At 45.2% G+C, this 14627-nt stretch overlaps 1 pseudogene; it reads left to right on the top strand.

Moving 5' to 3' along the window:
- Nucleotides 1-2451: 2451 nt before the first annotated feature.
- LOC116984960 overlaps nt 2452-14627 on the top strand; it is a 35208-nt pseudogene continuing 23032 nt past the window's right edge.

Raw genomic sequence — 14627 nt, 5'->3', positions numbered from 1 at the left:
TCAGTTAGTTGATTCATGGGGGCCTTCTTTGTGTTCCAGCACATCAGCAGGTTCTTTGAAGGCTTTCTTGCACTTTAATCCACTTCGCAACACTTTCTTCAGCCTTTTTTATGCTTTTCCCACTAAATACAATTAACCTGCTGCAAGTTTCCACGACATTTATTCCACAGAACAACACATCGGAATCTCCAGTAAAACAGGCATCTGTGAAGCCCCCTCAGCCATTTTGTGTGCTAGCCTGAAACAAAGCGCGTGATTGGTCAACTGGCAGACAACTCAATGTTAAACGTGCTTTGATTGGACTAAAACATTCCCGACATTTTTCCGTTTTTTCTCTAATTTAATAAAAATGTGCAAGTCTTCTTCATATCGAGTTTCAGGAGTGATTTATATAAATATTTTTACACAATATGTGAAAATTTCATGTAGTTTGGTGACTTAGGTCACGCGTTTTACGCACGCCTTGACAGGGAGAATACTGATGTGCCTTTCCGATCCCCCATTCGCTGTAATGGCATTTCAGTCTCAGTCACAGAGGCTGATGTCAGGAAATCCTTCAGAGGGATGAACCCCCGAAAAGCACCTGGTCCTGATGATATACTCGGTCGTGTTCTAAAAACCTGTGCGGACCAACAGGTCTGAGGTCCCCACCTGCTTTAAAAGGGCATCAATTATTCCGGTGCCCATTGAGTATGCCTCAATGACTATCGACCAGTGGCACTAACGCCGGTGGTGATGAAGTGCTTTGACAGGTTGATCATGGAGCAAATCAACTCCTACCTCGACACAAACCTGGACCCACTGCAGTTCGCATACCGCCACAACAGATCAACAGTGGATGCGATCTCGCTGGCCCTCCACTCCGCACTGGACCACTTGGACAACAAAAACTCATATGTCAGGCTGTTATTCATTGATTACAGCTCGGCATTTAACACAATCATCCCCTCCAAGCTGGTTACCAAACTCGCAGAACTGGGTCTCTGCGCACCCCTCTGCGACTGGATCCTCGACTTCCTCGTCCACAGACCACAGTCTGTTCGTATTGGTGGAAATGTGTCAGCCTCGATAACAATCAGCACGGGAGCACCTCAAGGCTGCGTGCTCAGCCCCCTGCTGTACTCACTCTATATCCATGACTGCGTAGCGAACCACAGTGCGAACTCCATCATCAAGTTCGCTGACGACACCACTATCGTGGGGCGTATCACTGATGGGGATGAGTCAGAATATAGAAGAGAGATCGAGTAACTGTCCATATGGTGCCAGCGCAATAACCTGGCCCTCAACACCAGCAAAACCAAGGAACTGATTGTGGACTTTGGAAAGAATAGGAGGGGGACCCACAGCCCCATTTATATCAACGGGTCGATGGTTGAAAGGGTCAAGAACTTCAAATTCCTGGGCGTGCACATCTCTGAAGATCTTTCCTGGTCCGAGAACACTAACGCAATTATCAAAAAAGCACATCAGCGCCTCTACTTCCTGAGAAGATTACGGAGAGTCGGATTGTCAAGGAAGACTCTCTCTAACTTCTACAGGTGCACAGTCGAGAGCATGCTGACCAGTTGCATCGTGGCTTGGTTTAGCAATTTGAGCGCCCTGGAGAAGAAAAGACTACAAAAAGTAGTAAACACCGCCCAGTCCATCATCGGCTCTGATCTTCCTTCCATCGAGGGGATTTATCGCAGTCGCTGCCTCAAAAAGGCTGGCAGTATCATCAACGACCCACACCACCCTGGCCACACACTCATCTCCCTGCTACATTCAGGTAGAAGGTACAGGCGCCTGAAGACTGCAACAACCAGGTTCACGAATAGCTACTTCCCCTCAGCCATCAGGCTATTAAACCTGGCTCGGACAGAACTCTGATTATTAACAACCACTTTCTGTTATTTGCACTTTACCAGTTTATTTATTCATGTGTGTATATATTTATATCATGGTGTATGGACACATTTATCTGTTTTGTAGTAAATGCCTACTATTTTTTCTGTGTGCTTAAGCAAAGCAAGAATTTCATTGTCCTATACAGGGACACATGACAATAAACTCACTTGACCTTGAACTTGAACTTGCTGAATAAAGCTCCTCGGCCCACAACCTACAACACTCGAGAACTGCACCAAGTAACCTGTTACCAGAGTCAGCCATGCTGATGTTTTTTAGCTTGTTTCAGCAGGTCCAAATTAATTATATACCCAGAATTAAAGAAATCTGGTATAATATTTAATTTAGAATAAAAAATAAATTGGTTTATTTACTTATTCATTGCAATTATTGTTATCAGGTCAAGTGAGAAGGCATGATGAGGTTTAGCAAATTATGCAAGAAATGCTAGTAATTTTTAATGTACATTGACTATAAATTGACAACGTCCCTTGGTAATTTTATTTGCAGGAGTGTGTTTGCAGATGCTTCCTGTTGATCTTTACTGCTGACTAATTAATGATGCTTTCTTTCACTGTGCGTGTGAAGGATGAATGACTGACAGTTCCCTGTAAAGATTTATCTTATAACATCCAGTGGTTGGGACGGGAAGCTCTGAGGCGCTACACGAAAGCGAAGGCGGATGGTGGTGGCCTGGGCTGTGTGGAAGATATGACGTTCCTGGTGAAACGCTGTCAGGGGCCGAGTCTGTTAGATCCTAATGATGCCATCGGCGATGTCTTGCAAGATAAAGACTTCATCCAGATTGGTAGGTCAATGCAGAAACGGATGTTCTCCTCGCATCAACCGCAGGAGATGCAACACCTGCCCCTATACCTCCTCCTTCGGCTCCATCCAGGGACCGCAACAGTCCTGTTAGGTGAGGCAGAGGTTTACTTGCAACTCCTCCAGCCTCATCTACTGTATCTGTTGCTCCCGGTGTGGACTCCTATATATCAGCGAGACCAAACGCAGACTGGTCGATAGTTGCGCTGAATACCTTCACTCAGACCACCTTGGCCGACGCGATCTCCCGGTTGCCAAACATTTAACCTCCCCTCCCATTCCCACACTGACCTTCCTGTCCTGGGCCACCTCCACAGTCAGAGTGAGGCCACACACAAATTGGAGGAACAGCACCTTATATTTCGCTTGGGCAGCTTACAACCCAACAATATGATATTTTGATTTCTCTAACTTCAAGCAATCCTTGCTTTCCCTCCCTCTCCGTCCCTTCCCCACCCTAGTCGGTGTACTAGCTTCACTGTTTGTTTCCCTTCGTTATCGCCTCTTCCACAGCCAACAATAGACCATTGTGGGCTCCATCTTTCCTGGGTTATCAATGCCAGCTCTGGGGTGGGAGATTGCAACCTTCACGTGGTCCAACCTGTTTCGATGAATGCGTGCACAAACAAATGATCAAACAGAACAAGTTGTCTTACAACTTTAGACTGCACGCCATAAGCAAGAAGAAGAAGATGTCAGCTCTGATTTGTTCAGTACCTTTTCATACCTCCAGTTTCCCTCTACCCTAATTCTCAGTGCGAAGAAGGGTCTCCACCTGAATCACCGCCTATTCCTTTTCTCTGGAGATGCTGCCTGTCCCGCTGTGTTACTCCAGCATGTTGTGTTCTGTTAATCATCACGTCAGGAAAAATGATCAGATTTTTTTCCCCTCTCAGAAATTCATCAAGGTCATAGAACATACATCACAGGAACAGGCCCTTTGGCCCACAATATCTGTGTTGACAGGATGCCAAATTAATCTAATCCCTTCTGCCTGAAGATCTATATCCCTCCAATCCATGCATGTTTGCGTATAAACACCAATATCTCACATGTTTCCGCCACCACCCCTGGCAGCATGATCTAGACATCTACTAACCTGTGCACAAAAATCTTGACCCATGCATCCCCTTTAAACTTCCTCACTCTGACCTTGTGGCTATGCTTTCTTGTACTTGGCATTGCCACTCTGAGGAAAAGATTGCAACTGTACCCGATCCAGGCCTCCAATAATTTTTTTAAATTTCTATTCCCCTCAGTTCCAACTCTCCAGGGAAAACAATCCAAGTTTTTCCAACCTCTCTATATAGCTAATGCCCTCTGATCCAGGCAGCATCTTGGTCAAACTCTTCTGCACCCTCTCCAAAGCCTCCACATCTTCCCTGTACTGTTGCGACCAGAACAGCACACAACACTCCAAATGCAGCTTAAGCAAAATTCTATTCTATAAAGCTGCATCATGGCTCTTATATTCAATGCCCCAACCGATGAAGGTATGCACACCACATGACTTTATTACCATTTTATCTTCTTGCGTTGTTACGGAGATTGAGATATAGACTTAGATCCCAACATCCCTCTGTACATCAATGTTATTAAGGGTCCTGTCATTAACTGCACACTTCCCCTTACATTTGACCTGCTAAAGCGCAACACCTCTCAATTGCTCGGATTCAACTCATAGAAACATAGAAATTAGGTGCAGGAGTAGGCCATTCGGCCCTTCGAGCCTGCACCGCCATTCAATATGATCATGGCTGATCATCCAACTCAGTATCCCGTACCTGCCTTCTCTCCATACCCCCTGATCCCTTTAGCCACAAGGGCCACATCTAACTCCCTCTTAAATATAGCCAATGAACTGGCCTCAACTACCCTCTGTGGCAGAGAGTGCCAGAGATTCACCACTCTCTGTGTGAAAAAAGTTTTTCTCATCTCGGTTTTAAAGGATTTCCCCCTTATCCTTAAGCTGTGCCCTTGTCCTGGACTTCCCCAACATCGGGAACAATCTTCCTGCATCTAGCCTGTCCAACCCCTTAAGAATTTTGTAAGTTTCTATAAGATCCCCTCTCAATATCCTAAATTCTAGAGAGTATAAACCAAGTCTATCCAGTCTTTCTTCATAAGACAGTCCTGGCATCCCTGGAATCAGTCTGGTGAACCTTCTCTGCACTCCCTCTATGGCAATAATGTCCTTCCTCAGATTTGGAGACCAAAACTGTACGCAATACTCCAGGTGGGCTGAAAGATGGCAGATGGAGTTTAATGCTGATAAGTGTGAGGTGCTACATCTTGGCAGGACAAATCAAAATAGGACGTACATGGTAAATGGTAGGGAATTGAAGAATGTAGGTGAACAGAGGGATCTGGGAATAACTGTGCACAGTTCCATGAAAGTGGAATCTCATGTAGATAGGGTGGTAAAGAAAGCTTTTGGTGTGCTGGCCTTTATAAATCAGAGCATTGAGTATAGAAGTTGGGATGTAATGTTAAAATTGTACAAGGCATTGGTGAGGCCAATTCTGGAGTATGGTGTACAATTTTGGTCGCCTAATTATAGGAAGGATGTCAACAAAATAGAGAGAGTACAGAGGAGATTTACTAGAATGTTGCCTGGGTTTCAGCAACTAAGTTACAGAGAAAGGTTGAACAAGTTAGGGCTTTATTCTTTGGAGCGCAGAAGGTTAAGGGGGGACTTGATAGAGGTTTTTTAAATGATGAGAGGGATAGACAGAGTTGACGTGGAAAAGCTTTTCCCACTGAGAGTAGGGAAGATTCAAACAAGGGGACATGACTTGAGAATTAAGGGACTGAAGTTTAGGGGTAACATGAGGGGGAACTTCTTTACTCAGAGAGTGGTAGCTGTGTGGAATGAGCTTCCAGTGAAGGTGGTGGAGGCAGGTTCGTTTTTATCATTTAAAAATAAATTGGATAGTTATATGGATGGGAAAGGAATGGAGGGTTATGGTCTGAGCGCAGGTATATGGGACTAGGGGAGATTATGTGTTCGGCACGGACTAGAGGGGTCGAGATGGCCTGTTTCCGTGCTGTAATTGTTATATGGTTATTATATGGTTATATGGTGTGGTCTCACCAAGACCCTGTACAACTGCAGTAGAACCTCCCTGCTCCTATACTCAAATCCTTTTGCTATGATAGGTCCATATGCCATTTCTCCGCACATATCTAAGTGATCTATATCCTGCCATATCCTTTGCTAGCCTTCTCTGCTGTCCACAGTGCCACTGTGTCGTCTGCATACTTATTAACAAACCCATCTACATTTTTGTCCATTTATATATATCACAACCACCAAGGTCTCTGCGGAACACTACTGGTCACAGACCTGCGGTTAGGATAATACTCTTCCACTGTTACCCTCTGTCTTCTATGGATGAGCCAGTTCTGAGTCCAAACTACCAAGTCACCGTGGATTCCATGCACCGTAATATTTTGTTTCAGCCAAAGATTAGAGTCCATGTCAAGTCCTTTATTAAAGTCCATGTAGACGTCATCCACTGCCTTACTCTCATTAATCATCTTTGTGACTACCTCAATCTACTGAATCAAGTTTGGAAGACATGACCTGCCATATACAAAGTCACGCTTACAGTTCCTAACTATCCTATTCTCTTCCAAATATGACTAAATACTATATATAATAATTCTCTCCACAGCGTTCCTACCACTGATGGGAGGCTCGTTGGCCTAGAACTTCCTGGATTATCCCTTTCTTCTTAAATAAAGGAACAACATTGGCTGCACTATAATCCTTTATCAAGGCTCCAGATATCTCCCCTATTGTTTCTTTCAATAACTTGGGATAGATCCCACAATGGCTTGGAGATTTATCAATCTTAATGTTCTGCAAGGGACCCAACTCAACCTCCTTGATCTCAAAAGTGCCCCAGCACATACCCACCAAATTCATTGTACTCCAAGTCACAGGGGTCACAGTTTAAGAATAAGGGGTAGGCCATTTAGGACTGAGATGAAGAAAAACGTATTTCACCCAGAGAGTTGTGAATCTGTGGAATTCCCTGCCACAGAACGCAGTGGAGGGGAATTCACTGGATCTTTTCAGGAGACTGTTAAATTTAGCTCTTCGAACTAAAGAAATCAAGAGATCTGGGGGAAAAGCAGGAACGGGGTACTGATTTTAGATGATCAGCCATGATCATATTGAATTGCAGTGCTGACTTGAAGGGCCGAATGGCCTACTCCTGCACCTATTTTTCTATGTTTCTAAGTCCTTCTCCTTGGTGAGTACAGATGGATAGTACTTGTTTAGTAACTTGTCTACATCCTCTGACTCCAAGCATAAATTCCGCCCTTTGTCCTGACTAGAATAAGCCGGTCCTGAACTCTGGTCAGCTATTCTGTAAACAACTCAAGAGTTAAGAGTGTTTAATTGTAATTTGCACTATATGAACTCAATCAATGAAATTCTTACAGTTGCAGAACATCGAATATCGTACATAGAATAGTAGCAGCACAGGAACAAGCCCTTTGGCTCATCATCTCTGTGCTGAACACAATTACCTCATATCCTTCCATTGCCTGCATACCCATGTACCTATCTAAAAGCCTCTTACATGCCATTATCATATCTGCCACCATTGCCAACCCTGTCAGTGAGGTCCAGGCATCCACCACCCACAGATGTGAAAAACTTACCCTTCACATCAACTTTAATCTTTGCACCTTTTACCTTAAAACCAACCCCTCGAGATTATGACAATTCCACCCTGGGAAAAAAAGGTTATATATTTCTATCCTCGAGCAGTTTATGCCAATCTTTGCAGATTTGGTGTAAACCAGAATCTGCAATTCCTTCCTACAGATTTACCTTCCCCTTGCATTCACTCTCGCAATGTACAACACCTCGCAGGTCCAAAATCCATCTACCATTCCTCCACGCATTTCTGTAGATAATTTATATCCTGCCGAAAACTTTGCCGGCCTACCTCACTGTCCGTGACTCCAGCCATCTTGGAGTAATCTGAAACCCTTCTTCAGACTGATGGAGGGTGGGGGGGAGAAGGAAGGAAAAAGGGAGGAGGAGGAGCCCGAGGGCGGGGGGACGGGAGGAGACAGCTCGAGGGTTAAGGAAGGGGAGGAGACAGCAAGGGCTAGCAAAACTGGGAGAATTCAACGTTCATGCCATCCGGACGCAAGCAACCCAGGCGGAATATGAGGTGCTGTTCCTCGAATTTCCGGTGTTGCTCACTCTGGCAATGGAGGAGACCCAGGACAGAGAGGTCGGATTGGGAATGGGAGGGAGAGTTGAAGTGCTGAGCCACCGGGAGTTCAGATAGGTTATTGCGGACTGAGCGGAGGTGTTCGGCGAAACGATCGCCCAACCTCAGCTTAGTCTCCCCGATGTAAATCAGCTGACATCTAGAGCAGCGGATGCAGTAGATGAGGTTGGAGGAGATACAGGTGAACCTTTGTCGCACCTGGAACGACTGCTTGGGTCCTTGAATGGAGTCGAGGGGGGAGGTGAAGGGACAGGTGTTGCATTTCTTGCGGTTACAACGGAAAGTGCCCGGGGAGGGGGTGGTACGGGAGGGAAGGGAAGAATTGACAAGGGAGTTGCGGAGGAAGCGGTCTTTGCGAAAGGCAGACATAGGGGGAGATGGGAAGATGTCGCACCTGGAACTACACGTCTGGAACCATGGTGCACTGACTGGCTGACATTTTACAATTTCGTTGTACATGGTTCATGTTACAATGACAATAAAGAAACTATTCTATTCTATTCTATTCTATGTGGCGATTGGTGGGGTCACGTTGGAGGTGGCGGAAATGACGGAGGATTATTTGTTGTATTTGCTGGCTGGTGGGGTGAAAGGTGAGGACTAAGGGGACTCTGCCCTTGTTGCGAGTGCGGGGATGGGGAGAGAGAGAGCAGTGTTGCGGGGTATGGATGAGACCCTGGTGCGAGCCTCATCTATGGTGGCGGAGAGGGGAATCCCCGTTCCCTGAAGAACAAGGACATTTCCGATGCCCTGGTGTGGAACGTCTCATCCTGGGAGCAGAAGCGGCCTAGGCGGAGGAATTGTGAGTAGGGGATGGAGTCTTTACAGGGGGCAGGGTGGGAAGACGTGTAGTCCAGATAGCCATGTGAGTCAGTTGGTTTGTAGTGTATGTCGGTCAGAAGTCTGTCCCCTGCGATGGATGCGCCTATCTTTTTTATTTCTGGCCTCAATAGCACATGGTCTGGGTAGCAATCCTAAAATCAAAACTCTGGAGGTCCTGTATTTTAACTCTGACTGTGGCGAGCGATCTTCGGTCTGTGGTCGGTGGATCCTCCATCATTGGTCGGCGGTGACGGGCCGGGCCTGCTTGCCGTGAAGCTTGCCAGCAAGCCGGGCCTACTTGCTGCTTGCTGCTTGCTTAGACCATGGAGGGTCATTATCGTACATTCAAGTACATTAACTGTGCTATCCTGAGCCTAACAAGCCTTTTGGTTTCTCCATTTCAGTTATCCAAGGGCAAGAAGCTGAACTGGATCCTTTGAACACAAACTTTGCCTCTCTGTATCCTTTCTTTTGGATTTACTTAATCCAGATAGTTAACAATTGTGTTCATGTTGCTCTCGTTCTCACTCCTTTCTCCAAAGTCAACTTCCTGGTTGAATTGGAGGACTTAAGCCAGAAAGGGTTATTGGGAAGAAAAAGCTACTTTAAATTTAGTTGCATCTGGTTGGGTAACTATAGTAGGGTGGAGATTATTCTATTCTAGATCCTGTTCATAGAGCCTCTCCGATTCTCCCTCTTTAATATCTTATTGTTTCTTAAAATAATCCAGATTGTCAAACCACCATGTTATCTCCAAATCCATTCTAGCCTTGGTCAAGTGTTATCTAATGCATGGGGGTTCCAGGATTTAGACCCAGTGAACTGCAATATGTAAATGTGGATTCACACAAAGGGTGGTGGCTGTGTGGAACGTGCTGCCGGAGAAGGTAGTTGAGGCAGGGACTACCATGAAATTTGAGAAACATTTAGACAAGGCAGATATAGGCCACACGCAGGCAGGTGGGACTGGTGTAGATAGGACACGTTGGTCGGTGCGGGCAAGTTGAGCTGAAGGGCCCGTTTCCACGCTGTCAGACTCTTATGGAATCAAAATCAGACTCTCAAAGGTGTGTCAGCTTTGTTGTTTAACTGGAGGGAATTGAAGCTCCTCAAATGGACTGGATAGAGAGCCAGTCAATGCAGAGGTGGTACAGGGTTCTAGAGAGCTGTCAATGACATTGGTCTGAGGTGGTTGTAATGTTAGTGGGCCAGATATCAAATAATGATGAGACGGAGTACTGGAAGGAGATCGAGAACCTTCTGATCTGTTATCAAGACAACAACCTTTCCCTCAATGTCAGCAAGACAAAGGAGAAAGTGATTGGCTTCAGGAATCAAAGCAGTACACATAATCCAGTATGCATTGACGGTGCCAACGTAGAAATTTTCAGTGACTTATAAAACTACTTTTTTTAAACGTTATCTCTGTTACATAGAGCTCTGTTATACTTCAACAGCCTTCTCAGCTTCACTGCCACTTTCAAGAGACAAGAGTGTTTTATTGTTGTGTGTCCAAGATAGAACAATGAAATCCTTACTTGCTGCAGCACAACAGAATATGTAAACATAGTACACTGTAAACAATATGATAAACGAGAGAGAAAATCAACGTTCCCTGCACACACACATACTCATACACACACACATACACACACACACACACACACACACACACACACACACACACACACACACACACACACACACACACACACACACACACACACGCACACACACACACACACACACACACACACACACACACACACACACACACACACACACACACACACACACACACACACACACACACACACACACACACACACACACATATAAATACACACACATACACACACACACAAAAAACAAACAATAATAGTGCAATAATAATAATAATAATAATAGTCTGTTGCAGTTCAGAGCTTATTTGAGGTTGTGGCGTTTAATAGCTTGATGGTTGTAGGGAAGAAGCTGTTCCTGAACCTGGACGTTACAGTTTTCAGGCTCCTGTACCTTCTTCCCAATGGCAATGGTGACATGAGAGTGTGGCCAGGATGGTGTGGGTCTGATGATGCTGGCTGCCTTTTTGCGGCAGCAACTTCGATAGATCCCTTTGATGGTGGAGAACCGGTGATGGACTGGGCAGTGGTCACACCATTTTGCAGTCTTTTCCGCTCTTGGACGTTCAAGTTGCCGAACCAGGCCATGATGCAACCGGTCAGCAAGCTCTCTACTGTACACCTGCAGAAGTTCAAGAGAATCCTCTTCGACATACCGAATCTCCGTAATCTTCTCAGGAAGTAGAGGCTGCTTTCTTTATAATTGCATCGATGTGCTGGGACCAGGACAGATCTTTGGAAATATGTATGCCCAGGAATTTGAAGTTTTTGACACTCCAGGATTGTGGGTCCTCATCCTTCCTCTTCCAAAGTCCACAATCAGTCCGTTGGTTTTACTGCTATTGAGAGCCACGTTATTGTGCTGGCACCATTTGATCAATCGGTCGATCTCACTTCTATACTCTGACTCATCGCATCTGTAATTCTTCCTACAACAGTGGTGTCATCGGCAAACTTGGTGATGGAGTTCGCACTATATCCGGCGACACAGTCATGGGTACAGAGTGAGTGGAGCAGGGGGCTGAGCTCGCAGTTCATTTATCATTCAAGCTGAATGATAAATGAAAGCTCACACTTCAGTACCATGTCCCTGCTACAACATAGCTTTAAGTCACCTGGGAAAATTCTTGACTCATTTCCCATGGCAGCTGATTGAAACTCTTCCTAAATGTGATATCAGTCAGCATGGATTTACGGAGGGAAAATCATGCGTAACTAATCATCTAGAATTTTCTGAGGATGTAACCAGGAAAATGCCTGGACAGAAAGCATTTGATGTCCCACATCGGAGATTAGTGGGCAAAATTAGAGCACATGGTATTGGGGCTAGGATACTGACGGATAGGAAATTGGTCGGCAGACAGGGAAGAAAGAGAAGGGATTAACGGGTCCCTTTCAGAATGGCAGGTGGTGACTAGTGGGGTATCGCAAGGCTCGGTGCTGGGACCGCAGCTATTTACAATATACATTAATGATTTAAATGACGAGATTAAAAGTATCATAACAAATTTGCAGATGTCACAAAGCTGGGTGGCAGTGTGAACTGTGAGAAGGATGCTATGAAGATGCAGGGTGACTTGGACAGGTTGGGTGAGCGGGCAGATGCGTGGCAGATGCAGTTTAATGTGGATAAATCATGCAGGCGCAGCAGGCAGTGAAGAAAGCGAATGGTATGTTAGCATTCATAGCAAAAGGATTTGAGAATAGGAGCAAGGAGGTTCTACTGCAGTTGTACAGGGTCTTGGTGAGACCACACCTGGAGTATTGCATACAGTTTTGGTCTCCAAATCTGAGGAAGAACATTATTGCCATAGAGGTAGTGCAGAGAATGTTCACCAGACTGATTCCTGGGATGTCAGGACTTTCATATGAAGAAAGACTGGATAGACTCGGCTTGTACTCGCTGGAATTTCGGAGATTGAGGGGGGATCTTATAGAAACTTACAAAATTCTTAAGGTGTTGGACAGGCTAGACGCATGAAGATTGTTCCCGATGTTGCGGAAGTCCAGGACAAGGGGTCACAGCTTAAGGATAGAGGTGAAATCCTTTAGGACCGAGATGAGAAAAACATTTTTCACAAAGAGAGTGGTGAATCTCTGGAACTCTCTGCCACAGAAGGTAGTTGATGCCTGTCCATTGGCTATATTTAAGACGGAGTTAGATGTGGCCCTTGTGGCTAAAGGGATCAGGGGGTATGGAGAGAAGGCAGGTACGGGATACTGAGTTGGATGATCAGCCATGATTATATTGAATGGCGGTGCAGGCTTGAAGGGCCGAATGGCCAACTCCTGCACCTATTTTCTATGTTGCTATGTTTCTATGACCACACGTGGAGTATTGTGTGCAGCTTTGTTCTCCAAATTTTAGGAAGGACATTCTTGCTATTGAGGTAGGTTCACCAGATTAATTCCTGGGATGGCGGGACTGTCATATGCTGAGAGAATGGAGTGGCTGGCTTGTATACTCTGGAATTTAGAAGGATGAGAGTCCAGAAGGGAGTCCAGAACTAGGGGCCACAATTTAAGAATAAGGGGCAAGCCATTTAGAACAGAGATAAGGAAAAACTTTTTCACACAGAGGGTTGTGAATCTGTGGAATTCTCTGCCTCAGAAGGCAGCGGAGGCCAATTCTCTGGATGCTTTCAAGAGAGAGTTGGATAGAGCTCTTAAAGATAGTGGAGTCAGGGGATATGGTGAGAAGGTAGGAACGGGGTGTTGATTGTGGATTATCAGCCATGATCATATTGAATGGCGGTGCTGGCTCGAAGGGCCGAATGGCCTACTTCTGCCCTTATTGTCTATTGTCTATCATGTATTCTGGAGTATGGTGTACAATTTTTGGTCGCCTAATTATTGGAAGGATGTCAACAAAATAGATAGAGTACAGAGGAGATTTACTAGAATGTTGCCTGGGTTTCAACACCTAAGTTACAGAGAAAGGTTGAACAAGTTAGGGCTTTATTCTTTGGAGCACAGAAGGTTAAGGGGGGACTTGATAGAGGTCTTTAAAATGATGAGAGGGATAGACAGAGTTGATGTGGATAAGCTTTTCCCACTGAGAGTAGGGAAGATTCAAACAAGGGGACATGACTTGAGAATTAAGGGACAGAAGTTTAGGGGTAACATGAGGCGGAACTTCTTTACTCAGAGAGTGGTGGCTGTGTGGAATGAGCTTCCAGTGAAGGTGGTGGAGGCAGGTGCGTTTTTATCATTTAAAAATAAATTGGATAGTTATATGGACGGGAAAGGAATGGAGGGTTATGGTCTGAGCGTCGGTATATGGGACTAGGGGAGAATACGTGTTCGGCACGGATTACAAGGGTCGAGATGGCCTGTTTCCGTGCTGTAATTGTTATATGGTTATATGGTTATATGTGCTTTGGCATAAAAGCATTTGTTGATTTCTGTCCAGTTTCACAAATTGATTTACTTTTTCCCACCTCTCAACTGATGAACTGTTATTTTAATCTTACAACTCCTTAATAAGTAAATGCAGAATGCATTCAAATACTCAGCAGGTAAGTGTGAAGAATGGGCTTGTGCATTGACATAAAACTGCTCCAAACATAGAAACATAGAAACATAGAAATTAGGTGCAGGAGTAGGCAATTCGGCCCTTCGAGCCTGCACCGCCATTCAATATGATCATGGCTGATCATCCAACTCAGTATCCCGTACCTGCCTTCTCTCCATACCCTCTGATCCCCTTAGCCACAAGGGCCACATCTAACTCCCTCTTAAATATAGCCAATGAACTGGCCTCGACTACCCTCTGTGGCAGGGCGTTCCAGAGATTCACCACTCTCTGTGTGAAAAAAGTTCTTCTCATCTCGGTTTTAAAGGATTTCCCCCTTATCCTTAAGCTGTGACCCCTTGTCCTGGACTTCCCCAACATCGGGAGCAAACTTCCTGCATCTAGCCTGTCCAACCCCTTAAGAATTTTGTAAGTTTCTATAAGATCCCCTCTCAATCTCCTAAATTCTAGAGAGTATAAACCAAGTCTATCCAGTCTTTCTTCATAAGACAGTCCTGACATCCCAGGAATCAGTCTGGTGAACCTTCTCTGCACTCCCTCTATGGCAATAATGTCCTTCCTCAGATTTGGAGACCAAAACTGTACGCAATACTCCAGGTGTGGTCTCACCAAGACCCTGTACAACTGCAGTAGAACCTCCCTGCTCCTATACTCAAATCCTTTTGCTATGAA

This window comes from Amblyraja radiata, chromosome 21 (assembly GCF_010909765.2).
Source record: "Amblyraja radiata isolate CabotCenter1 chromosome 21, sAmbRad1.1.pri, whole genome shotgun sequence".
NCBI lineage: Eukaryota > Metazoa > Chordata > Chondrichthyes > Rajiformes > Rajidae > Amblyraja > Amblyraja radiata.
Note: the sequence above shows the minus strand (reverse complement) of the source record. Positions and strands in the feature narration are given on the sequence as shown.